General features: G+C 36.0%; 1 long non-coding RNA gene and 1 pseudogene across 2 annotated transcripts; one reads left to right on the top strand and one right to left on the bottom strand.

Annotated features, from left to right (window-relative positions):
• Positions 1-18,472: 18,472 nt before the first annotated feature.
• On the bottom strand, positions 18,473-20,378 carry LOC145522046 (uncharacterized). The gene is made up of 2 exons (XR_014065869.1): positions 20,076-20,378; positions 18,473-19,421 (listed from the first exon to the last, which is right to left on the bottom strand). It is a non-coding gene; the product is annotated as an uncharacterized LOC145522046 (long non-coding RNA).
• Positions 20,379-20,433: 55 nt separating this feature from the next.
• Positions 20,434-23,937, top strand: LOC145521019 (katanin p60 ATPase-containing subunit A1 pseudogene; annotated as a pseudogene). The gene has a single exon (XR_014064985.1). The product of XR_014064985.1 is annotated as a katanin p60 ATPase-containing subunit A1 pseudogene (transcript).
• Positions 23,938-26,020: the final 2,083 nt, after the last annotated feature.

The raw sequence follows: 26,020 nt of genomic DNA, 5'->3' as shown, positions 1-26,020 counted from the left end.
ACTTTCACGTTCACCTTCATTTGTAATTCTAAAGGTGGGAAGGCTAAGTGTTTTAAATGCTTTCTGAAGTGATTTGCTATACAATGTTTTTACCACATGTCCTTCATTGATAAAAATACTCAATTTCAAGTGCTTGTATTTAGAGCATAAAAATACCATCCAATATATGTCAGTGGGCTGCCCTGGTGTGCGTGGGTGCATGCTAAGTCGCTTCAGTCATGTCTGACTCTTTGCGACCCTGTGGACTGCAGTCTGCCAGGCTCCTCTGTCCATGGGATTCTGCAGGCAAGAATACTGGAGTGGATTGCCAGTGACCTTCTGCAGAGAATCTTCACGACCCAGGGATCCATCCCACATCTTTTACATCTAATTGGCATTAGCAGGTGGGTTATTTACCTCTAGTACCACCTGGGAAGCACATCTTCCTTGGTGGCTCAGACAGTAAAGTATCTGCCTGCAATGCAGGAGACCTGGGTTTCATCTTTGGGTCGGGAAGATCCCCTGGAAAAGGGAATGGCAACTCATTCTGATATTCTTGCCTGAAGAATTCCATGGGTTCACAAAGAGTCAGAGAGAACTGAGCAACTAAAACTAACACTTTCACTTCATATTTCAAATACATGTGACCCCACATAAATACTTAAAATTTAATTATCATGAGATGTAATACTATTAGAAGCTCTACATTTTACCTGCATTGATTTTGCTTTATCTATATTGAAGAACAATTTATATAGTGTCCAGTGCACAGATTTTAAGTGTATGCTTGAGTGAGTCAAAAACTATGTAATCCATGCCACCACCACATGAGTCAGAATATAAAAACACTTCCATCACAATACCTCAGGGCCCCTTCAGGTCACTGCCACTCCACATCATTCTTATTTCCATCACCAAACACTGATCTTGACTGTTCTTAAACATTATGTTAATTACTCAGTATCCACAATTTTGGCCTCACTTCTGTTCAACATAACATTTTGGTTTTCATCCATATGGTCTGTGTTTCTGTAATTTATTCTATTTTATTGAAAATACTATTTTGTGCTAAGAATATATCTCCTGTATTATCTCTTCTATTGATGAACGCTTGCTTTGTTTTCTTCCAGTCTTATCTGTTATGAGGAAAGCTATTATAAAATATTCTTACCAGTTTTGTGGGTATTTCTCTTGAGTAAAAACAGAAAATGAATTCTTTGGTCAGATAGAGATACGAATATAGACATAGAGTAATTACAGATATATTTCTACATATAGATATATAGTAAACATATGTTTCCCAAAGTGATTGTGATGTATTACACATCCAGTAGCACTGTGTAAGAGTTTACAGTGGTCTGAATGTTCAACATTTGGCATGTTATACCTTCTAAGTTTTGGAGAAGGGCATGGCAACCCACTCCAGTATTCTTACCTGGAGAATCCCAAGGACAGAAGGGTAGGACAGGCTACAATCCATGGGGTTGCAAAGAGTCGGACACGACTGAAATGACTTAGAACACACTTTCTAAGTTTAGGCATCAAGTGGCTCAAATGGTTATTAAATTATACTTCAAAAACAAACAAACTTCCGGAAGAAAAGGATCATATTTGTGATTATCAGAGGCAGGGGTTGGGAAAGGAGGGAATTAAAAGAAGGCAGTCAAAAAGTACAACTTCCAGTTATAAGGCAAATTCCAATGCTTAGAAATGTAAAGTGGTACAACCATTTTGGAAAACAGTCTGCCAGCTTTTTTTAATAAGTTAAATATACATTTAACATATGTCCAGTTATTCCACTCCTAGGCATTTGATCAAGAGAAAGAAATGTACATATTTATGCTAAGTGTTATATTTTAAATATTTATAACAGCTTTATTTAGTAGCCCCCAAGCTGGAAACAAACAAACAGTAATGGAAATTTAAATGAATAAGACTATTATTGATTATCCACACAGTAGAAAAATACTCAGAAATAAAAGGCATTGAACTATTGATATATGCTACTAGATCAGTGATTTTAAAAATATTTTTTTCTGGCAAATAGTAGACAAAACAGGAGTATCAACTACATGAATCCATGTATAGAAAATTATAGAAAATATCACTGTAGTAATAAAAAGCAGATCTGTAATTCCCTATAGATGAGGTAGGCAATGTGCTGTGGCAAGGACAAGCAAAGTTATGTGAGCTAAGTTTGGATTTGGGGGAGTGATTGTTCATTATTTTTTGATGACAGTTTTCTGGTGACCATTTTATGGATACATACATATGTCAAGACTCATCAAAACGTGTACTTTAAATATGTGCTGTTTATCACGTCAATTATCCTATATTCACAATGTTAAACCAAATCCTAGTGTTTTAAAGCAACAATCATTTATTCTCACACATGCGCAATTTTGTGAAGCTCAGCTAATTTAAGGAGGGGTCAGCTGGGTGGATCTGTGTCACAGGCACTTGCTAGAACTGATATGATTCTTCCTAAAGATCTATAAGCAGCACTGGATGACTCTGCTTCATCTGTCTCTTGTCCACTTTGGACTGGCAGCCTAATCAGCACAGAATTTTGCTCATGATGATGGAAGAAGTGTAAAAAAAAGTGAAAAACAGAAAAGCAAAAACAAAAACACGCAAGACATCTTAAATCCTTGATTCGGAAGGAAGTGGCATACAGTTACTCCTGACTCTATTTGTTGAAGCAAGTCACATAATCAATTCCAAAGTTAAAAGTAGGAAATAGACTTCCCCCATTATTAGGCCATAAGTTAGGGTATGGTTGCAGGGATCGTTGAAGAATTGGGCCAGTCAGGCAATCTAACACACACAAAAGATATAGGATGTTGTTCAAAAGAAGCAATAAATTCTGAAAAGTACTTCAAAGAAACAGGAAATCAGATTGCTCTTTACCTCAGGAACTTTCCATTATATTGTAAGCTCTCATCTCCTGAAACCTTGTACATCAACCACAGTTATTAGCCTTCAAAACTAAATTGATAGCCAAATGTCAAATAAATTGTAACAAAATTAATTCCTGAGCATATTATTTAAAAATAATGAAGTTCTTGATTATACGAGAAACAGAAATAAATTACATACCCTCCCAATCCCCTCATTTAGCTCTACAATCACATTGAATTAGCCCTCAGCTATTATTGTTGAAATGCAAAACTGTTCAGACAATGAAATATGTATATGTATACATATATGTGCACATATATGTATATGTATATATGGACTTCTCTGGTGGCTCAGATGGCAAAGAATCCCCCTGAAATGTGGGAGACCTGTGTTTGATACCTAGGTTGGGAAGATCCCCTGGAGAAGCGCACAGCAACCCACTCCAGTATTCTTGCCTGGAGAATCCTCATGGACAGAGGAGCCTGGCGGACTACAATCTATGGGGTCGCAAAGAGTCAGTCAGGACTATGCACATAAGTGTGCACGTGTGGGCACGCACGTACACACACACACACACACACACACACACATAGTTATTTATAAATATATATAGTACATATATATAGTTATTTACAAATATATATATTTACTGTTCCGAGTGTGTGCATGCTAAGTCGCTTTAGTCCTGTCTGACTCTGTGTGACCCTATGGACTGTAGTCTGCCAGGCTCCTCTGTCTATGGAATTCTTCAGGTGAGAATACCTCCTCCAGGGGATCTTCCTGACCCAGGGATTGAACCCATGTCTCTTACTTCTCTTCCACTGGCAGGCATGTTCTTTCACTACTAGTGACACCTGGGAAGCCCCATTTACTGTTATATGTATACAGAAGGCCTCCAGACAGGCTCCTCTCTCCATGGAATTCTCCAGGCAAGAACACTGGAGTGGGTGGCCATTCCCTTCTCCAGGGGATATTCCTGACCCAGAGATCGAACCCAGGATTGATCTCCCGCATTTCGGGTGTATTCTTCACCATCTGAGCCACCAGAGAAGCCTCATGTATATATTTACATATATACATAGTGTGTGTGTGTGTGTGTGTGTGTATATATATATATATATATATATATATATATATATATAAATTTTTCAGCTATTACATCTTTTCCGGATTGAAATCTCCATGTAGTTCATTATATTATTTTAAAATTACTTAGAACTAATTCTTGTTCTAAATATTCTTCGTGGTTTCAGATTTTACCCATTTATCTAAAAAAAATTAGAGAATTTTAAGGAGATATGTGTGTACATAGGTTTTAGAAAATGTTAAGAGGTGTTACTCATCCTCATGGATTGGTAATTCTGCTGACTAACATTGCTGCCCACACAGAGTTCTAGTTAGTATAAGAGGAAGTTAGAATGTTGCAGATCCCTTGGCTAGATATACTTTAAACTATAAACAAATAATTCTGGGGGAAGTAGTTACATTTGTTAAAGTGACTCAATAATTGTTGTATCATCTACTTTTAAGTATTTCTTCAAGATGAAACAATGAGGCTTCAAGTGAAATAAAATTCCTATTTTTATCTGACTGTAAAACATTACAGCAGTGTTCCTCATAAGCCATAATATTCGAACTGAAAAGGCAAGACTCTCTCAGGACATTTTCTTTCTCTGACATTTATAATAAGTATTTGTTCACAGCAAGAGAAAGAGAGCGCCGAGAAAAAAATGCTTAATCATATCCTTTTAAAAATGTGTATGATTTTTCTCTATTAACTGTTCTTTAAAACTAGCTATCTCAAGAATAATTGTTGTATACAAAACCAAGTCTGTATATATACTACTAGGAATCCACTGTCAAAACAATATTTGTTTTTCTGGCCTTTAATGTTGAAGAAAAGTGGGGAAGGAAGAGAGAAGGAAAATATGAGCATTTAAAAGACATCTATTACTTGGTCCACAGGCACAACTCATAGAAGGTAAACGTAAAATAATAATAGAGTTAACCTTGGAGACTGAACTACAGTGGAGGAGACCAGGCTCTGAACACCCCACGTCTACCCTTTTGATCTTGTTATTATGTGACACAGAAGGAGAGGAAGGCCCTGCTGCTAGGCAAAAACAGATCATGGATAGAAAGGTAAATGTCAAGGAGAAAATAAGATTAAAATATAAAACCATAACCAAGGGTAACAAAGTTGGTTTGCATGGAATGCCAGCTTAAATAAAAAAAAAAAAAAGCCATAGCTGGAAAACAGAGTAAGAGTGAAACAGGAGGAAAGAAAATGAAAGGTTTTAAGGTCATTTCTCTAAAGTACACAGAAGTGCCAACTTGCCAGTCCCCTGACTTCTCAGTCAAAATATATTTTTAGGAAAAAGTGTCTCACATGCACGGATTCATGTCTTTTATAAGAATTAAGTGGGTATGCGGGGTTTTTTTTTTCCTTTGTTGTGTTTAATTGAACCAAATGAACTGCACTTACTTATTGATTCATTTTTCACGAGATCTTTTTCACATTGATATAACCATACAAGACATTTTCACATAGATATTTCTGCAACTATCAGTTGTTAGTGAGGTCTGAACAGAAAAATTCAGAAACACAAATGATCTGCTAATTCAGGATAATAATAGCAACATAAATTAAAGTTTTCTCACTCCTCTAGCCTCCTAGAGATGACTACATTAGAAGAAACGCTTGTTTGCAGGCCACACTGTTGCTTTTAATCCATTTATGTGTTTAATTAATAAGAATGACAAAATCAGAATGGTTCAATTATCAGAGAGTATACTGATAGAAATTTTATTCAATCTATTTACTTTATTGGCCTTGTCATTTGCTGAATAATCATTACTAGTTTTGACAGTTCAAAACGATCCTCACAGTATATGTGAAATTTTAGAATTAGTGAACCACACGTTGTAGGCTGTGAAATGTATCTTTCCTTTGTATTCTTGAAAGTAAATTCCAAACACACTAGGAATTTGGAGACCGAAGGTGTAGCAAGGCATCTACGTGCAATTTTTTATCTATGTGTATGTTTAAAACCTTGAGTTCACATTGCTATATCCAATTCCAACCTAATATCACAGATTTTATTTTATTTTCTCCCTTCCCCTATTTGTAAGTCTCTTCTCTGACAATAAGAAACTTTGTCACTATAATCTCCATTATACTTACTTACTGAATCAACCACCACAAGTGCAATTATTCTTTTGTGCTGTCAACACCCATCCATGTGGAGTTCCTCCTCATTCCACTGAAGCTTCAATATACCACACCTCATCATCCTTCTGTCACTGTCTTGAATGGAAACCCTTCCTGCTTCCCCACTCAGACACAGATTTCTACACCAAGCCAGTATCATGCCTTCCTTCTCTGTGCCAGGTGTGTATGCTATTTTGCTTTTTACTCATAATGGTTTTTGGATTTAATCATTCAGAAAAGATGGAGAAGGCAATGGCAACCCACTCCAGTACTCTTGCCTGGAAAATCCCATGGACGGAGGAGCCTGGTAGGCTGCCGTCTATGGGGTCACATAGAGTCGGACACGGCTGAGCGACTTCACTTTCACTTTTCACTTTCATGCATTGGAGAAGGAAATGGCAACCCACTCCAGTGTTCTTGCCTGGAGAATCCCAGGGACGGGGGAGCCTGGTGGGATGCCCTCTATGGGGTCTCACAGAGTCGGACACGACTGAAGTGACTTAGCAGCAGCAGCATTCAGTAAAGAAGGAAGGAGGAAGGAAAAAAGGGAAGAAGAAAGGAAAGGAGGGAGGAAAGAAAGGATTCTTATTGATGTTTCAACATTTGTTGTTTGCTAAGAATATTAATTAACAACAAAAAGAGATATTTTTAAATATCTTGGAAGAAGGGAAAATATTAACATACTAACCCAAGTCACAAAATTTCTAAACAATTTTGACATAAAAGAATTACATATCAAAATCTATGAACTGCCACAGAATGCATTTAAGGCAGTGATCAGAGAAAAACTCATAGCTTTAAATATTATATTAGTGAATGTGAAGGAATACTAATAAGTGAATTAAATTCCAACTCAATGAGAAAACAAACAAAAAGTGAGCCCAAGATAAGCACCAAGAAAGAAATAAGAAGACAAAAATCAACAATTCAAAAGATTAAACACAGAAAAAAAATGTAAAATTAATTAGCAAATAAAAATGCTTTTCTTTAAAAAAAACTAGGTAACATAATTTTTTAAAAAATATAGATCATAAATATGCAAATTCAGAAATACCTAGAGGAGATTGTTAAAGCCATAATAAAAATTATAAAGAATATTTTGCAAAGTTTAATAAAAATGTTGTAATACCTAGATAAAATGCAGGCTTTTCTAGGGAAAATTTATCAAAATTGACTCCAGTAGAGGTCGAAATCTTAAAGAGATCAATTTCCAAGAAAGTAGAGAAATGAATGGGTTTCCCTCATGGCTCAGATGGTAAAGAATCTGCCTGCAATACGGGAGACCTTTGTTCTGTCCCTGGGTTGGGAAGATCCCCTGGAGGAGGGCATGGCAACCCACTCCAGTATTCTTGCCTGGAGAATCCCCATGGACAGAGGAGCCTGGCAGGCTATAGCCCATGGGGTCACAAAGAGTTGGACATGACTAAGTGACTAAGTAGAGCACAGAGAAATAAGACAAGGTATGGGTAATTTTATACAGAAATTATTTTACACTTTAAAGGTCAAATCATTTCAACGTCATTTTTGTAACAATGCAAAATCTGATTGTGCTAAGCAGAATTCTAAGACAGTCCCAAGAGTTTCACTTTCTAATGTAAATGCCCTGTAAAATCTCCTTCCCTTTGTATGACTATAATCTGTGAACATATCACTGCAGAGATCTTGTTGTTTTATGGCAGAAGAGGATTATCTTGGGAAGGCCAGACCCAAAAAAGTACTTTTACCCTGCTATATTTTGACTTAAATGTTCTTTAATTCTAAATTTACTCTAAAGGATGAATTTATATTTTAGTTGATAATTCAGGTTAAAAAAAATCACAATTTCCTGCAATTCTTCCAATAACCCTGTGAAATAAGCAAGGCTGAAAGTATTAGCTCCATTTTCTAGGTTATACAATTGAGATAAAGAAATTAAGATATTTGACAAAGACAGTGAAGAATCAAATTTACAGCCAGACTGCTATAATTTTGGAATTTGTATTACTTTCTGCTGTGTTGTTATGGGTTGCACTGTGTTCCTCCCAGTCCCACATTCATATGTTAAAGTCCTAAGCTCCATACCTCGATATAGGACCTTAATTGGAAATAAAGTGATTATAGATAACTGATTAAAATGAAGTCATATTGGAGTAAGATAAGCATTTGATATAACTAGTGTCTTTATAAAAAAGGGAAATTTGGACAGACACACACCCACAGGGAGAGCTCATGAAATGCAAGAGACAATACATTTTGTCATTTAAACCACTCAGTTTGCAGTACTTTGTAGCAACAGCTCTAGTAAACTAATACAAATATCTTACTACATTTTCAAGTAGGAAATTATACGATCAAAATTAAATACATGTGTTTCATATTTCCTCCTTCTACTTCTCTAAAGTGTCATTTATGTTATGATTATTTTAATCTAATTTCCTAGGCTGGAATGATGTAAATAGTGTGTGACTGTGTTCTCAGTCATGTCCAGCTCTTCACAACCTCAGTGACTGTAGCTTGCCAGGCTCCTCTGTCCATGAGATTTTCCAGGCAAGAATATTGGAGTAGGTTGCCATTTTCTCCTCCAGGGTATCTTCCCGACCCAGGGAATCACATAAGTAGTATAGAGAAACAATTTAATTTAAACTTTACCTCTGATTCAGATAGACTAAATCTACTGAAGAAAAAAAAAAAATCACAGTTGATTGTGTCTTTTATGCAGCTATGCTTTAAGTAAACCCCAACATCTTCTTTATATGTAATTAGATCATGAATCCTCAAGGTTTCTGTTTATCAGGCAGGTTTTTGATATTAAAATATATTGGTAATGTTATTCTATTACATCCTTTAGACAGAATTAACATTCTGCAAATTATTAAGTGTAAGTAAGTTACATGCAATATTTGGGAAATGCTTATACTGAACAATGATTCTTTGTTTATGTGAAATTTAAATTTAGTCATAATTGTCTTATTTTGTCTGGTATCTGTAGATTATCTCAGCTAATTTTTGGCTATAAGTGGATAAAACCAGAAAAATCAGCAAAGCCACAATATATGTGTGTGCTCAGTTACTCAGTTGTGTCTGACTCTTTGTGACCCTATAAACTGTAGCCCACAGGCTCTGCCCACGAAATTTTCCAGGCAAGAAATACTGGAATGTGTTGCCATTTTCCACCTCCCAGGATCTTCTCGACTCGGATTAAACCTGTGTCTCCTACATTTCCTACATTGGGGGCCAAATTCTTTACCACTGCGCCACCCTGGAAGCACAAAGCCATGATAAGCCCTCCAGAAATTCCATTGTGCAGGTTCCAGATGGTAAGGAGGGTTTAGTAAGTAATACAATTGGAAAAGCAATACATTTTAATGTATCAAAAGTTTCTTTGATGTATCAAAAGTTGCAATGATATCAAAGTCATTTATTGTTGTGAATCAGCTGATTCAAATGAAGCAATTTCATATCTATCCAAAAGAGATATAATATATTGAAATACCTTCAACTACCATGGATAAAAACCAATAGAGATGAGTTGGGTATTTAAATTAAGTATTTTCAATTTTTATAATAAAAATATAATATTCCAATTCCTCACAGTAAGCAGGAGTAATCATCAAAAGAAATTATTACTTTATATATGATAATAAGGGCCCATTTGCTTTTGATAGTTTAAACATTTATTTTCAATTTTAGGTGTATATTTAGGATATCTTACTACACTTAATTGGAGAAGGCAATGGCACCCCACTCCAGTACTCTTTTGCCTGGAAAATCCCACAGACAGAGGAGCCTGGCAGGCTTCAGTCCATAGGGTCACTGAGTCGGACACGACTGAACGACCTCACTTTCACTTTTCACTTTCATGCATTGGAGAAGGAAATGGCAACCCACTCCAGTGCTTTTGCCTGCAGAATCCCAGGGACGGGGGAGCCTGGTGGGCTGCCATCTATGGGGTCGCACAGAGTCAGACACGACTGAAGTAACTTAGCAGCAGCAGGAGCAACTGCAATTAATAAAGCAGAATACTTTAATTTCAATCAACACAGTTCCTTGCTTGTGTTTCTTCCTGCTATTCTCTGTGGTTAGCACATTCTTTCCCCAGATTTTCAGATGATTAGCTCTTTCATGTTGCTCTACTCTCAGTTTACAAAACATCTTCACAAAGAAGCTTTCATTGCCCAGTTTCTAAAGTAGATACAGGCATATTCATGCTATCTATTATATTCCTTTGTTGTATTTTCTTCATAATGCCTAACAATATTAGAGCTTGCACTTTCAGTGTACTTTCTGTGTATTTCTTATGTATTTTTATTTACTTTTAAAATTATATTACCCTGTTGTTGTTCAGTCACTAAGTCATGCATGACTCTTTCTTTGCAACCCCATGGACTGCAGCACACCAGGCTTTCCTGTTCTTCACTATCTCACAGAGTTTGCTAAAATTCATGTCCATTGAGTCAGTGATAATATCTAATCATCTCATCCTCTGCTTCCCTCTTCTCCTAGTATCTAAATTCCATAAAGTCCAATGTTTTGTCTATGTATCTCACAATGGTATTCTCTAAACTGGGAACAATGCTTGCCAAAACTATAACATGGTATCTTACATAGAAAATGACAACTTCTTGGGTTTGGCCACACCTGTAGGGTTGAGCCAGAAATGAGCAGCTTCTGGGTTTCAGGGACCACAGCCCATGCTTGGTCAGCCCTAGCACTGGTACTCTTATAATTTATGCAAAATTATCATTTGGCCAAAGAATGGGGTTTTGGAAGCACTTGGGATAGTCTCTTGATAAATGCACCTAGAGTGAAATTCCTATTTTGCAATATGCAAAATGCCAAATCTTATGCTTCAGACTCTTGGCCAGTGGAAAGAAATAATGAAAATACTGATAAAAGGAGGATTGCAAAGATTCAATGAAGTAAAGCATGTGCCTTATATCACAGATTATGATTTTTTAATGATTCTGTACTTATAGCTACTCCCAAATCATTAACATTTTATAAAAGAGGAATTAAGAGGTATTTTTAAAGAAGTAAGGTGGGGCATTTAACATGAATTGACCTTAGTGATTGAACTAGCTGAAAGAAAGCAATCAGTGAGGGTAGTTTCTATATGAAAATATGAAAGAATCACAACATAGACAGTTGAGAACATCTGCTAGAGCTTGGTATGCAGGATCAGAGAGACTAGGTTTTCATTTTTTAAAACAAATGAAAGCAATTTCTTTATATCACACCCTAGTGGAAACATGAAAAGTACTTGTTATCTTTGAGAAAAAAAAAATGTTAACCTAGAGACTAGATATCAAAATTTATCTTTAAATTTTATTTAATAATTGCTATATTTAATAAAATAGCTGGGATACTTTTGGACAAGATGGGAATCAAAGTTATTGATTTTAACTTCATAAATGTTATTACATTTTCATGTCAAGTTTTGTCTACCATTCAAATAGTGGTTCATTTTAGTAAAATCCCCTCCTGTTGTCTGAAGAGTTTTTCTATTAATGCTTTTATTAGGATATTGATGAGAAACTATTGTAAGAAAATTTTTGCCCTTCCTTACTAAATTAATGTTAATTATTTCCATCCACTTTGAATATTCCCCTTTGATCTACATTATATAGCACTAAATATTTTGCTTCAAACAACATGAATATGTTTTTCATATTCACTCAGCAAAAGTAAATGCTAAAATCAAATCTATGTGAAAAATGTCAATATAGTAAACTTAGATTAAGTACAGTGCCAAGTATGGTATGGAACACCTATATCTAGTTAATGAATAATATTATCTATCATTAATGGTTTGAATATTCAACAGAAATGAAAAATTTACAGTATATTTATAAACTGTGGTTACAGAAAGTACCCAGATATCCAGTCACTAAACTTGTATACAGGGTTCCCTGGTGACTCAGCAGGAAAGAATCCTCCTGTCAATGCAAGAAACACAGGTTCTGTCCCTGGTTGGGAAAGATGCCCTGAAGAAGGATGGCAACCCACTCCATTATTCTTGCCTGGGAAATCCCATGGACAGAGGAGCCTGGTGGGCTACATTCCATGGGGTCACAAAAGTGTTGGACATGACTTAGCAATGAAACAACAACAACTCCAAACCTGCATGGGTGTGGAGGAAAGAGACCAAACTTATTTTCTTATTAATCAGTATGCCAGTAAGTTCTGTAGGCTAGATTCTGTGCCTAAATATTATGATTCTATGTATAAGTGAAAGTTGCTCAGTCATGTCTAACTCTTTGCCACCCCATGGACTATACAGTCTTCTCCAGGCCAGAATCCTGGCCAGAATCCTGGAGTGGGTAGCCTTTCCCTTCTCCAGTGGATCTTCCCAACCCAGGAATCGAACCGGGGTCTCCTGCATTGCAGGTGGATTCTTTACCAGTTGAGCTATAAGGAAAGCCCTGATAATATGTATAGCTAAACCCTTTTCTTTGTGCATGAAAATGCCCAAGAATATTTCCTGTTCTCTTTTGTTTTACATTTGCCTATATTTGTTCCTTCTAATTCAAGTCTGTCTTCTCAAACCTTTGGTTATATTTCTTAATATCTCCAGAAAGTAGACAGAATTCTAAGCTAAATTCCAAACGAGTCAAATTCTTGTATTATTCTCTCTCCTTGTATGTGGGTAGAGCCTATGAAATGTGTCCAGCCAACAAAATATGACAAAGGTAATAGGATGCCATTCTAATGATTAGCAACCCAAAGCCAGAGATTCTTCTACAGAGTTAGAAGAAGTCAGGTTCCATATTGTGAGTGAGGCTCTGTAGAGAGGCCATGCAACAAGGAATTGGGGGGCTCCTAGCTTCCCTTTGTATGAAATGTTACCTTGGTATCTCAAATTTTCTTGAAGAGATCTCTAGTCTTTCCCATTTTCCTCTATTTCTTTGCACTGATCACTGAGGAAGGCTTTCTTATCTCTCCTTGCTTCTTTGGAACTCTATATTCAAATGGGTATATCTTTCCTCTTCTCTTTTGTTTTTTGCTTCTTGTCTTTTCACAGCTATTTGTAAGGCCTCATCAGACAGCCATTTTGCTTTTTTGCATTTCTTTTTCTTGGGGATGGTCTTGATCCCTATCTCCTGTACAATGTCATGAACTCCATCCATAGTTCATCAGCCACTCTGTCTATCAGATGTAGTCATTTAAATCTATTTCCCACTTCCACTGTATAACCATAAGGGATTTGACTTAGGTCTTCAAGAAAATTAGAGATACCTAGGGAACATTTCATGCAAAAATGGGCTCAATAAAGGACAGAAATGAAATGGACCTAACAGAAGCAGAAGATATTAAGAAGAGGTGGCAAGAATACACAGAAGAACTGTACAAAAAGATCTTCACGACCCAGATAATCATGAAAGTATGATAACTCCTTAGAGCCAGACATCTTGGAATGTGAAGTCAAGTGGGCCTTAGGAAGTATCACTACAAACAAAGCTAGTGGAGGTGATAGAACTCCAGTTGAGCTATTTCAAATCCTGAAAGATGACACTGTGAAAGTGTTGCACTCAATATGCCAGCAAATTTGGAAAACTCAGCAGTGGCCACAGGACTGCAAAAAGTCAGTTTTCATTCCAATCCCAAAGAAAGGCAATGCCAAAAAATGTTCAAACTACTGCACAATTGCACTCATCTCACACGCTAGTAAAGTAATGCTCAAAATTCTCCAAGCCAGGCTTCAGCAACACTTGAACCGTGAATTTCCAGATGTTCAAAATGGATTTAGAAAAGGCAGAGGAACCAGAGATCAAATTGCCAACATCCACTGGATCATCAAAAAAGCAACAGAATTCCAGAAACACATCTATTTCTGCTTTATTGACTATGCCAAAGCCTTTGATGGTGTGGATCACAATAAACTGTGGAAAATTCTGAAAGAGATGGAAATATTAGACCACCTGACCTGCCTCTTGAGAAATCTGTATGCAGGTCAGGAAGCAACAGTTAGAACTGGACATGGAACAACAGACTGGTTCCAAGTAGGAAAAGGCGTACCTAAAGGCTGTATATTGTCACCCTGCTTATTTAACTTATATGCAGAGTACATCATGAGAAACGCTGGGCTGGATGAAGCACAAGCTAGAATCAAGATTGCTGGGAGAAATATCAATAACACCAGATATGCAGATGACACCACCCTTATGGCAGAAAGTGAAGAGGAACTAAAGAGCCTCTTGATGAAAGTGAAAGAGGAGAGTGAAAAAGTTGGCTTAAAACTCAACATTCAGAAAACTAAGATCATGGCATCCAGTCCCATCACTTCTTGGCAAATAGATGGGAAACGGTGGAAACAGTAGCTGACTTTATATTTGGGGGCTCCAAAATCACTGCAGATGGTGACTGCAGCCATGAAATTAGAAGATGCTTACTCCTTGAAAGGAAATTTATGACCAACTAGACAGCATTTTAAAAAGCAGAGACATTACTTTGCCAACAAAGGTCCATCTAGCGAAGCTAGGGTTTTTCCAGTAGTCATGTATGGATGTGAGAGTTGGACTATAAAGAAAGCTGAGTGCTGAAGAATTGATGCTTTTGAACTGTGGTGTTGGAGAAGACTCTTGAGAGTCCCTTGGACTGCAAGGAGATCCAACCAGTCCATCCTAAAGGAGATCAGTCCTGGGTGTTCATTGGAAGGACTGATGTTGAAACTGAAACTCCAATACTTTGGCCACCTGATGCGAAGAACTGACTCCTTGGAAAAGACCCTAATGCTGGGAAAGATTGAAGGAGGAAGTAGAAGGAGACAACAGAGGATGAGGTGGTTGGATGGTATCACCTACTCAATGGACATGAGTTTGGGTAAACTCCAGGAGTTGGTGATGGACAAGGCAGCCTGGCGTGCTGCAGTTCATGGGAATGCAAAGAGTCAGACATGACTGAGCGGCTGAACTGAACTGAACTAGCTTCTTTAGTGGCTCACATGGTAAAGAATCTATTTGTAATGCGGAGATCCCAGTTCAATCCCTGGGTAAGGAACCTTCTCTGGAGAAGCATTTGGCAACCCACTTCAGTATTGTTGCCTGGAGAATTCCACGGACAGAAGCCTGGTGGGCTGCTGTCCATGGGTCACAAAGAATCAAAGACTACTGAGCTCGTAACACTTTGACTTTCACTTTAGAAGCCAAGACCCCTAGTTGACAGTCAACAGGAAACTGGTATCTCAGACCTATAAGCGAAAGGAAATGAATTCTGCCAACAACCAAATGTATTTGGAAGAGGTCCTTGAGCTCTGAAAGGAATGCGGTCCAGTCAAGGTTTCCCCTGTAGCTGTGTGGGACACAGAACAGAAGTCTCAGCTGAATGATGCCTATACCTCTGACCCATACAAACTGTGGGATAATATGTGTTGTTTTAAGTCACCAAATTATGGTAATTAGAAAACTATGGCATGCTACCTCACCTACAAAATGTCTACCTTTTCTCACATTGCTGCTTCTACTTGCAATGACTCCATGTCCTATCCCTTTCTTCTGCCTCACTGACTTTTACTTATCCTATGGACTCACATCATGTTTTGCTTCTCAGAAGACAACTGTGACTTCCACCACAAAATAAATTAGGTTGCATGCCTGTCTGTTCCCATGATAATTGTATACACTTTCTTATATTTTATTTTAATGAGTTCCCATATGAGGTTCTTAAATGAAAGAATTATTCTTATTTCACCACATTCTCTGAGTTAATATAATTTATTGAGCTCCCATAACAAATAGGGCTGGTTCCTATGTTTTGAATTTCAAGCAGTCCTTAAACTCCTAGCTGTATCAGAATCTTACAATTTCTGAACCCATTTCTAGGCCTAACGTGTTCATATTTGCATGGGTAGGGATGTTCTGCCCAGCTAATCATTTTAGTCTTATATTTTTAACAATCACATTCTCCAGAAATTAAAGAGGCATGGAATTAGCTGTAGTTTGTGAAATTGTCATACTCTGTCACTCCTTGGTGCCTTTTCAGTTTTTTCCTTATCTTCTTAGGGTATGTATTATGCTGGTGTGTTTGTTTTTTTTTTTTCTGATTAAGTCACTCCTTGTTTAAAGTTCAGCTTAAAAGGTGATTCCTCTGAAAAGCCTCCCTCAATCCCTAGACTTTCTGATTACCACTCTACAAAACACAGCATTAATTATTCATTTACAAGTATCACTTTCCTACAGTCTATAAGGTGCATCTTGTGTTAGATTAGTCTTTGTGTTCCAAATTGATAGTATGGTACTTGAAACATAAGATAGTAACATTTTTCTGAATGAATAAATAAATAAATGTCAGAGTCACATAAGTAGAAATTCCTTAGAAGTATAACTTCAAGAATCCTCCTGATTTGTAACATCAGAGATATTTCTAGAAATAGTGATGCTATAAAATGAAATGACATATGAGGCAATCCTACTCCCACTTACAAGAGATTTTGATATGTGCCACATTCCCACTCTCACTTGAGCATTTATCGCATAGTGAACACCAATTGTCAAATGGGGCTTCCAAATCTTCTAGGTATTTTTGGGTATAAAACAAGTTTGGAAACTTACTATGAAGTAGTGAAGCTAATATTCATTTGTGGTTCATGGAAATTCATTACATTACTTTGTTTACGATCCCGATCACGGCCACTGGCAAATTTCTTCATAGAAGATAATTACTAGCAAATTAATTAATTAGAGAACTCTTCATGTTCTTAATGCCAGGAAGTACTTTGAAAACGATTTATCTTTTAACATGTTTTATACTTTGTACCAAGATCATGTTGAAACAATTGTAAGGTGTAAGATTGAAAGGATAGGAAAGAAATTTTAAAAATCTGAAATAAAATCAAAATAATAAACTTTAATTATGCTTTCTATTCACAAATATTAAACCAAGTCTCTCTCTAAATTCTAGCTGAAATTTTCTAGAAAGACCTGTAATTGTAACCTGAGTTTAAATTACATTTTTGTCAGAGGACTAGCTTCAGATCTAATAAGCATTATTTGTCATTGTTTATATTTAAGATCACAAAACATGTTGAAGAGATATATATATAAAGTTATCAATGACTTCACTACTCTCTTTAGTGTCATTATATTTACTATGTTTGGGCCTTTAATTCCATGTTATCATATTACAGTCAGGATGTTCAAAGAAAACATGTATCTCCCCAAATATGCTTATATCACAGTGTATTTAAATGTCTAATACATTCTAACCGATATTTACATCACACAAAACTATCTCACATTAGATACTAATTAACAATATTTATTGATCTTTTAGAGAGTAATTGTGGATGATCATGAGTAGATATAAAATGAGCTACCTTTAATTTTACAGTAATTGCATTGGTCAATATAAAGTGCTTTGTAGCCCCCTATTCAATAGTACTAGGTCTCATAACACAGTCATTTCATTTGGAAAATCATAAGATGGTACCCTATTAATGTTGCCTAGATTTCAACCAAATGACTATGTAGATGTGAAAGACTTAATATCCTATTAGCAACCTCATGATTCATCTACTCCCCCAGGCTTGTTTCTAATCATAGCTTCTAATATTACATGTAATATTGGAATGTTGGAATGTACATATAAAAAATTTAACAAATTGAATCTTGAATGGTTGAAATATATACTAGGTAAAAGCTCTCTTGCAGATGATAATTTTACTTTCATGTACCTATGAAATCCATTTATTACATCCAGCTTAAAAATATATACACCTATTTTATAGCTGGCAAATCTACCAGTGAACAATATGTTTGCCAGTAAAGTATGTTATCTGAGTGTAATCACGAATTGGCTTGTAAAAAGGACAGTCTGTTAGCTAAGTTTGACTTAAAGGATTAGTATACATTTATATTACCTCTAAATGTTGATACTTATTTTGGAGGAGATTATTCAAGTATGATAATCAAGAAGATAGGGGAGTGGAAATAAATTATGAAGGGTTCTCATTCTAGCAAAGCATAGCTTTATGAATATAAAGGTGGAAATATCTTTATTAATATTTGGATAACATGAATTAACATTTGAAGAATCTTGCAAAATAGTCTTAAACACAGTGTCCATTTATCTTAAAAAATCTTACCAATAGATTCAGATATTTGAAATAAAATCTTAGAATTGTAATAATGCAAAATTTTTCTCTTCATCTTTATCCACCCACAGTCAGTCTTGCTAAATGTGAAACATAATAGAGAATATACAAAGAATAATTAATATAAGCCTTTATCTTAAAGTGAAAGTGAAGTTGCTCAGTCGTGTCAGACTCTTTGCGACCCCATGAACTGTAGCCTACCAGGTTCCTCCATCCATAGGATTTTCCAGGCAAGAATACTGGAGTGGGTTGCCATTTCCTTCTCCATTTATCTAAGGCTGAGTGGATAAAATGCTCCAGTTTGACAAAGAGAGTGGTGGTTTAAAAGCTTGTATTTTAGCAATAGACTTTGCAATTGCTTCTTCCCGCTAACACCTGGAAATTAAAATGATTTATTATAAATATGTTTACCTCTATGGTCACACTACTGAGACTTCAGTTCACTTCAGTCGCTCAGTCATGTCCGACTTTTTGCGACCCCATGAACCGCAGCACACTGGGGCTCCCTGTTCATCACAAACTCCCGGAGTTTACCCAAGCTCATGTTCATTGAGTCGGTGATGCCATCCAGCCATCTCATCCTCTGTCGTCCCCTTCTCCTCCTACCCTCAATCTTCTCCAGAATCAGGGTCTTTTCCAAGGAGTCAGTTCTTCGCATCAGGTGGCCAAAGTATTGGAGTTTCAGTTTCAACATCAGTCCTTCCAATGAATATTCAGGACTGATCTCCTTTAGAATGGATAGATTGGACCTCCTTGCGGTCCAAGGGACTCTCAAGAGTCTTCTTCAACACCACAGTTCAAAAGCATCAATTCTTCAGCACTCAGCTTTCTTTATAGCCCGATTCTCACATCCATACATGACTACTAGAAAAACACTAGCTTTCGCTAGATGGACCTTTGTTGGCAAAGTAATGTCTCTGCTTTTTAAAATGCTGTCTAGGTTGGTCATAACTTTCCTTCCAAGGAGTAAGCGTCTTTTAATTTCATGGCTGCAGTCACCATCTTCAGTGATTTTGGAGCCCCAAAATATAAAGTCAGCCACTGTTTCCACTGTTTCCCCATCTATTTGCTGTGAAGTGATGGGACCAGATGCCATGATCTTAGTTTTCTGAATGCTGGGCTTTAAACCAACTTTTTCACTCTCCTCTTTCACTTTCATCAAGAGGCTCTTTAGTTCCTCTTCACTTTCTGCCATAAGGGTGGTGTCATCTGCATATCTGAGTTTATTGGTATTTCTCCCAGCAATCTTGATTACAGCTTGTGCTTATGGGGGAAAAAAATGTGTAAAGAAGCACATATAACAATTCATAAGAAAATATTTGGTAAGTCGTGATTGATTTACATTCCATAAAATCAGTTTATCTTTATTATTATAGATTCTATCTATGGTGTCTTCTCAGGGACAAATCATGTTGAAATTTTTATGTTGCTTATACTACCAAAATCTCTGTGTATAAGATGTATTTTTGAATTTAGAACAATCACAAAAATAGAAATCTAGAAACTGTTATTAAAAAGAAGCTTTATTTGAGGTAAATAATAAGTGATCATGTGTGAGATGAGTAAAGTAGTATGTAGGAAGTTTCACAATTAGAAATGAAAATGACCCATGGTTTAGATAATGTGGGTGGGCAGACTTTAATTTATGCAGATGACCACTAATATCAAATAAAGTCTGAGCATAAATACTGAATAGTAACAAAAAAAGAGTAACCCACTATTTAATGTTTTTATGCCTTTTAACAGTTTTATGAATGTCTTTTGAATAGCATCTAATATGGGAAAATTAAACATTGATTTGGTAAAATAAGTTATGTAAACTCTTAGATAAATAATATGTAGTCTTCACAACTTATTATGGTCAGAATGTTATTCTAACAGACATACTTTCAAAATTACAATGAATAGCATACTTACCTTAGCCAGAAGTTATCCGTTGAAAGATATATGCTCCTTAAAACAATGACCCCCATGGCCAATTAAAAATGTTTCACAGAATTAATTTCCATTACTTTGAAAGTGAACAAGTGAATGTGTCAGTCTCTCTATCATCTGAGCCACCAGGGAAGCCTGTGTATATATTTTTATGTAAGTATATATGGAGAATTATTCTCAGAATCCAAGTAATGAAAATTATTTTTTACACTTATTTTAAAAATGGAGTTTTTGTCCCTTTACAGTGATAGTGAGTCAATGAATGTTAGTCGCTCAGTCGTGTCTGACTCTTTGTGACCTCATAGACTGCAGTGCACCAGGGTCCTCTGTCCATAGGATTCTACAGGCAAGAAGAGTGGAGTGGGTAGCCATTCCCTTCTCCAGGGGATCTCCCTGACCCAGAGATCAAACTCGGATCTCCTGTATCAGCAGGCAGATTCTTTACCATTTGAGTGACCATGGAAGCCCTTACAGTAATAATAGTTGATCACTAAAGTGTATTGATCCAATCAACTATGTGCAGACATAGTATCTTAATGTGCCTATTATGAAAGAGACTTTAACATTTAGTTTTCTTTATGATTTTATAAATTCTACTTGTTCTATGAACCAAACAAGACATCTTATTTATCAATTACATTGTTTATTGTTTAAGTGTTTTTTTAATTAGTTAAATGAAAAATGGCCCAGTCAGTACACAAAACTGCTGTAGAGACACTAATCTGAATATATAATAAAGAGAGGCAAAATTAATGAATAACATAAAATATTCAAAGTGTAATATATAGGAGATATGATTCAACAGCCATTATTCTCTGTGTTCAGTAATAATGATAGCTACATGATAGCTCTAAGTTCTGTAATAATGATAGCTACATGCACAACTTTCTAATTGGAGTCTGATATTACTCCTGTCACTTTCCAGAAACAGCGTGTTCAGAAGAATGGCAATTTGGTGTGCCTTTTTGTATTTCTTCCAATCTCTTCAACTTTATTCCCTTTTTCTTTAAATTTCCTCTTCATTTTCTCTTTGCTTTCTGAGTATGTTTTGGAAATGTTTTCGGGTATAGGTAAGAGAAAACCCACCTCACTTACATGCTCCTAAATTTCTTTTTAGCAAAGCATATGCTTGGCATATTCCAGCTCAACAAACTTAGAATGTGTCATATCATATATCAAACAAACTGCCAAGAATTTCTAGCAGGATTAATATGTTTATAAAAAATCACCAGTGAAACCTTTAAAAAGTCAGACACTGAGCAAGTGTATAGAATTGAAATTTCTGTGTGAAGGGTCTGAACACTTTTATTAAGAAAAAAAGCTCTCTGAAGAAGATTTATATGTAAGGAGAGAACTGAGCAGGTCCACTATGACAGACAAAACCAATATTGCTTCCTTTGTGGATTTATTACAAATGAAACTATTGAGGAATTATAAAGAGTTTTATTTCAATGGCTCAACAGTGAACCAATCTTGTCATTAGTATTCTCATTAGCCACCACATCTCATTGATTCCACCACTGTATTTTCTGCTAACCTGTCACTTACTAAGATAATCACTTGCCACTTAGATAATAAATCTACTCTTTTTAGGAAAATCAGGTGGATTCAGATTATTTCTTCATATCTTAAAGACCAATTTCTTTAGAAGGAAAACATATTATCATAAATGGTATACTGATAGCTGTCATAAGATATCATAAAATGTCACATAATGCCATAAAATGTCATAAAATCTTTAGATAAAAAAAATCATGACAATAAGAAGAGGACATTTCCAAAGGAAAAGAATGACGGTGGTTCTTCTCCCATGATGATGGCCCTTATGTGCAACCTATCTTAGTCTCCTTGGACAACCAGTCACAGTCTTCAAAAAACCTGACATATTATGAGTTATCTGCTTGAAAAGGAATCAGAAGTACCTCTTATAATTTATAGCAGTAAAGTGTGTAAATTCAATTTCAGAGAAATTATATACAAAAAGCTTAAAGAAATTGGCTTATTCATTTTTTGCCTAATCCTCACAAAAACATTACCAATAGGATTATATTAACATCAATAAAATGGCTAAAACTAGATTTAAATTCTTGTAAAAGCATGACAGAATTTTATGATAATTTACTTCTTTTATCTAATTTAATCTAGAAGTAATACTGTTTATCTTGAATGACCACAAACATCTCACTTTGAAAGTAAACATTTTGATACAAGTCAGGGTAAACTAGGTCAGGCCACGGCAATAGTCATCACCCGAAACTAGGGAACTTAATACAGCAAAAGTGTATTTCTAGCCTATAGAAAGTCTGCTGCATATCCAGTCAAGTCTATAAGGCAACTGGTATTTATATTTTCAGCAACTCCATGATAAAGTCAACTCAAGTTGACAAAGTCCCCAACATTTTGGACTTGTACCATGTAAAAGATTCCACCCCTTGTATTTGATGTGGTAGGGAAAGAGCACTTGAAAGCTTTTTATTAGAAACTGCATGTCCTCTGTCATGAGTAACAAAATTCTTCTAGAATTTGGACTCTTGACAGTCATCATCTCTAAAAATGAATAAGGCAAAAAGAAGGATAGTTAACAACTTTAGAAAATAAATATATTGCATGGAATATACCTATGCTAAAATTTACATGTTATTTTTCCTGAATTTCAGATTTAAGCAGAATCTTATATTTTATTTGGAAATTCTACAGAGAGCTCAGTAATATAGAATGTAGATAGCACTGTTTGTTTTGTTTTCTTATTGTCATAAGAGGTAAAAAACCCACAGCATATTTTGCTCTGATCTTTTCTTCTACTATGTACTCTTCTAGTTAAGCTTAGCATTTATTTTTTCAAGGTCAAAGAGAGAATACTATGTTATTTTGATAAGTTTAGATGTAGAAAACACAACAGTGGGCATAATTTGTGGTTCAAATGATTGTTTTTTTCAATAATGTAATTTCAGTAAAATTTTCAAATTCCAGTGAAGGACTATATATACCCAAAAGTGACATTTTCATTTTTTCATGAGCTGTAACAGTTTTAAGCAAAATAAAAGAGCAGTCAGAGGAGAGTCTGAGAAGCTTGTTCGTCTTCTGTTCGAAATGGCTCGATTTTACTCTCCAGCTACTATATTTATTGATGAGATAGACTCCATTTGCAGCCGCAGAGGGACTTCTGAAGAGCACGAGGCAAGCAGAAGGGTGAAGGCCGAGCTGCTGGTTCAGATGGATGGTGTTGGAGGTGCTTCTGAAAATGATGACCCTTCCAAAATGGTTATGGTTCTGGCAGCTACTAATTTTCCCTGGGATATTGATGAGGCTCTAAGACAACGTCTTGAGAAAAGAATCTATATTCCATTACCATCAGCAAAAGGCAGGGAGGAGCTATTACGAATAAGTCTCCGTGAGCTGGAATTGGCTGATGATGTTGACCTTGCAAGTATAGCAGAAAACATGGAGGGTTATTCAGGTGCAGACATTACCAACGTGTGCAGGGATGCATCCTTGATGGCAATGAGAAGGCGTATTGAAGGTTTGACCCCAGAAGAAATCAGAAATCTTTCAAGAGAAGAAATGCACATGCCTACAACTATGGAGGATTTTGAAATGGCTTTAAAAAAGGTTTCAAAGTCAGTGTCTGCTGCAGACATTGAAAGATAATGAGAAGTGGATAATTGAATTTGGATCATGCTAAATTCTCACATGTAAACTGTGAGCAACCTTGCATTAAGTGTTTGAATAATTAAATGTAGTATTTCATTGTACCAAGCGCTATATTTTTTTAAACTTTCATTATGGTAAGAGTGAAAAAGAAGTATGATTCTGAATAAAGGCAATTTTTTCAAGTTACAAAAAAAAAAAAGAGCAGTCAGATTATATAGGTTATAACAATGCAATTTTTAGGCAAATTTGATTTTATTTCATAAAAACTGAGGTAACTTAATTGAGAAAAAGTGCTATTCTTTTTTTTTTCAGTACTTAGCAGAAACTCTGTAAAGAATTTGACTCAAAAAAAAAAAAAAAAAGAATTTGACTCATTAACCAATAGGACAGAGTCAAGGCTCACAGATACTTAAGCATACACACATAAAAGAGTATAGAAGATATTTACTCCAGTTGATTATTCTGTTAGTATCACAATCCAATACTGCTACCACCACCACTAGTCTAATACATAGACATATGAACCCTAGAGCACAGCAACTCAAACTGTGAATTTGGGACCTGGGCCACTATACATTGGGCTTCCCTGGTAGCTCAGCTGGTAAAGAATACACCTGCCATGTAGAAGACCCCGGTTTGATCCCTGGGTTGAAAGATCCCCTAGAGAAGGGAGAGGCTACCCACTCCAGTGTTCATGTGCTTTCCTGGTGGTTCAGACAGTAAAGAATCTGCCTGCAATGTGGGAGACCTGGGTTCGATTCCTGGGTTGGGAAGATCCCCTGGAAGAGAGCATGGCAACCCACTCCAGGATTCTTACCTGGCAAATCCCCATGGACAGAAGAGCCTGGTAGGCTACAGTCCATGGGGTCACAAAGAGTTGGACATGACTGAGTGACTAAGCACTGCATGGCATGGCCACTATACATTGTGCAGATATTTCATGGTAAGATACATATAGCAATTGAAAGTAAATACTTAGAAAAATTTTAAGAATTTTTTTCTACCAAAATACCTGTAATACTAGTGCATCTAACATTTTTAAATGAATCTTATGTTTTTGTCTTTTTGAAAATAATTTTATTTTTCAGCATTTTGAATGGTACTGAGTCATGATAAATTAGACACATTGATGAATATTAATTTTTAAAAAAGACCACTATGTTATGGTTTTGGACAATGATGTAGTCATTCCCTTCTCCAGAGAATCTTCCTGATTGAGGGATCGAACCCAGGTCTTCTGCATCACAGGCAGATTCTTCACTGTCTGAGCCATCAGGGAAGCCCCTAAATATTTAACAAGTAATAATATATCAATAGAAATTTCAGTGGTGAATGATAACCTAAGTTTGTAGACATAGTGTGGAATAGTGAGGTGGGTAATAAAATCAGCAGATTAAAACCTTCTGCAATAAGGAATGATGGCAAGGTTTTATAGTAAAATTAAATTCAATGATTAAGAAAAAATGAAAATTCAAAACAATTATTGATTATAGAAGCAAATATATAAAAATATATAAAATGTAGCCAGAATAATTCTTACAGAAAAATTATTATGTGTTGCCTTAATTGCTTTTATTGAATTACAAAAATCTACAATAATAATAAAAAGCATTCAATTTAAGATCTAAGCAATGCTACATTTGTTCTCTTATCAATCAAGTACTAGAAGAAATTAGACAAGATATGAAGCAAGCTTCTACATTATTTAGACAACAGGCAGCCCATGTCTATGTTTCTGAAATGAGAGAAAACCTGGTAAGTCAAATAATTGCTTCAGTTTGTTAACTGGACAAAGTTTGCAGACCACATTTCAGGAAAGGAGAAAATAAAGAACTGAATGGTCACACTGAGATGAATAAACAGAGTTTAGATTTTAGGAAGGCCAACATGAACAGGATTTGTAAAATTTCCCCAGAAAAGAGGGAGCTGCCAAGAATAAAACGGACAGAGATTTTCCAGAAGAATTCTATCAAATGTTTGTACAAATACTGATCTATCCATGTGTAGGGTGAGGTCAGATAAATTATCACCAGAAAATGGTTGGCTGAGTAATTTCTAGCTTCCCTGGTAGCTCAGCTGGTAAAGAAAATGTTGCCATCCAGGAGACCCCAGTTCGATTGCTGTGTCAGGAAGATACCCTGGAGAAGGGATATAGACTACCTACTCCAGTATTCTTGAGCTTCCCTGGTGGCTCAGATGGTAAAGAATCCGTCTGCAGTGCAAGAGACCTGGGTTTGATCCCTGAGTTGGGAAGATTCCCTAGAGGAGGACATGGC

This window comes from Giraffa tippelskirchi, chromosome 9, assembly GCF_054371585.1.
Source record: "Giraffa tippelskirchi isolate mGirTip1 chromosome 9, T2T-mGirTip1v1.2.pri, whole genome shotgun sequence".
NCBI classification, from domain to species: domain Eukaryota; kingdom Metazoa; phylum Chordata; class Mammalia; order Artiodactyla; family Giraffidae; genus Giraffa; species Giraffa tippelskirchi.
Note: the sequence above shows the minus strand (reverse complement) of the source record. Positions and strands in the feature narration are given on the sequence as shown.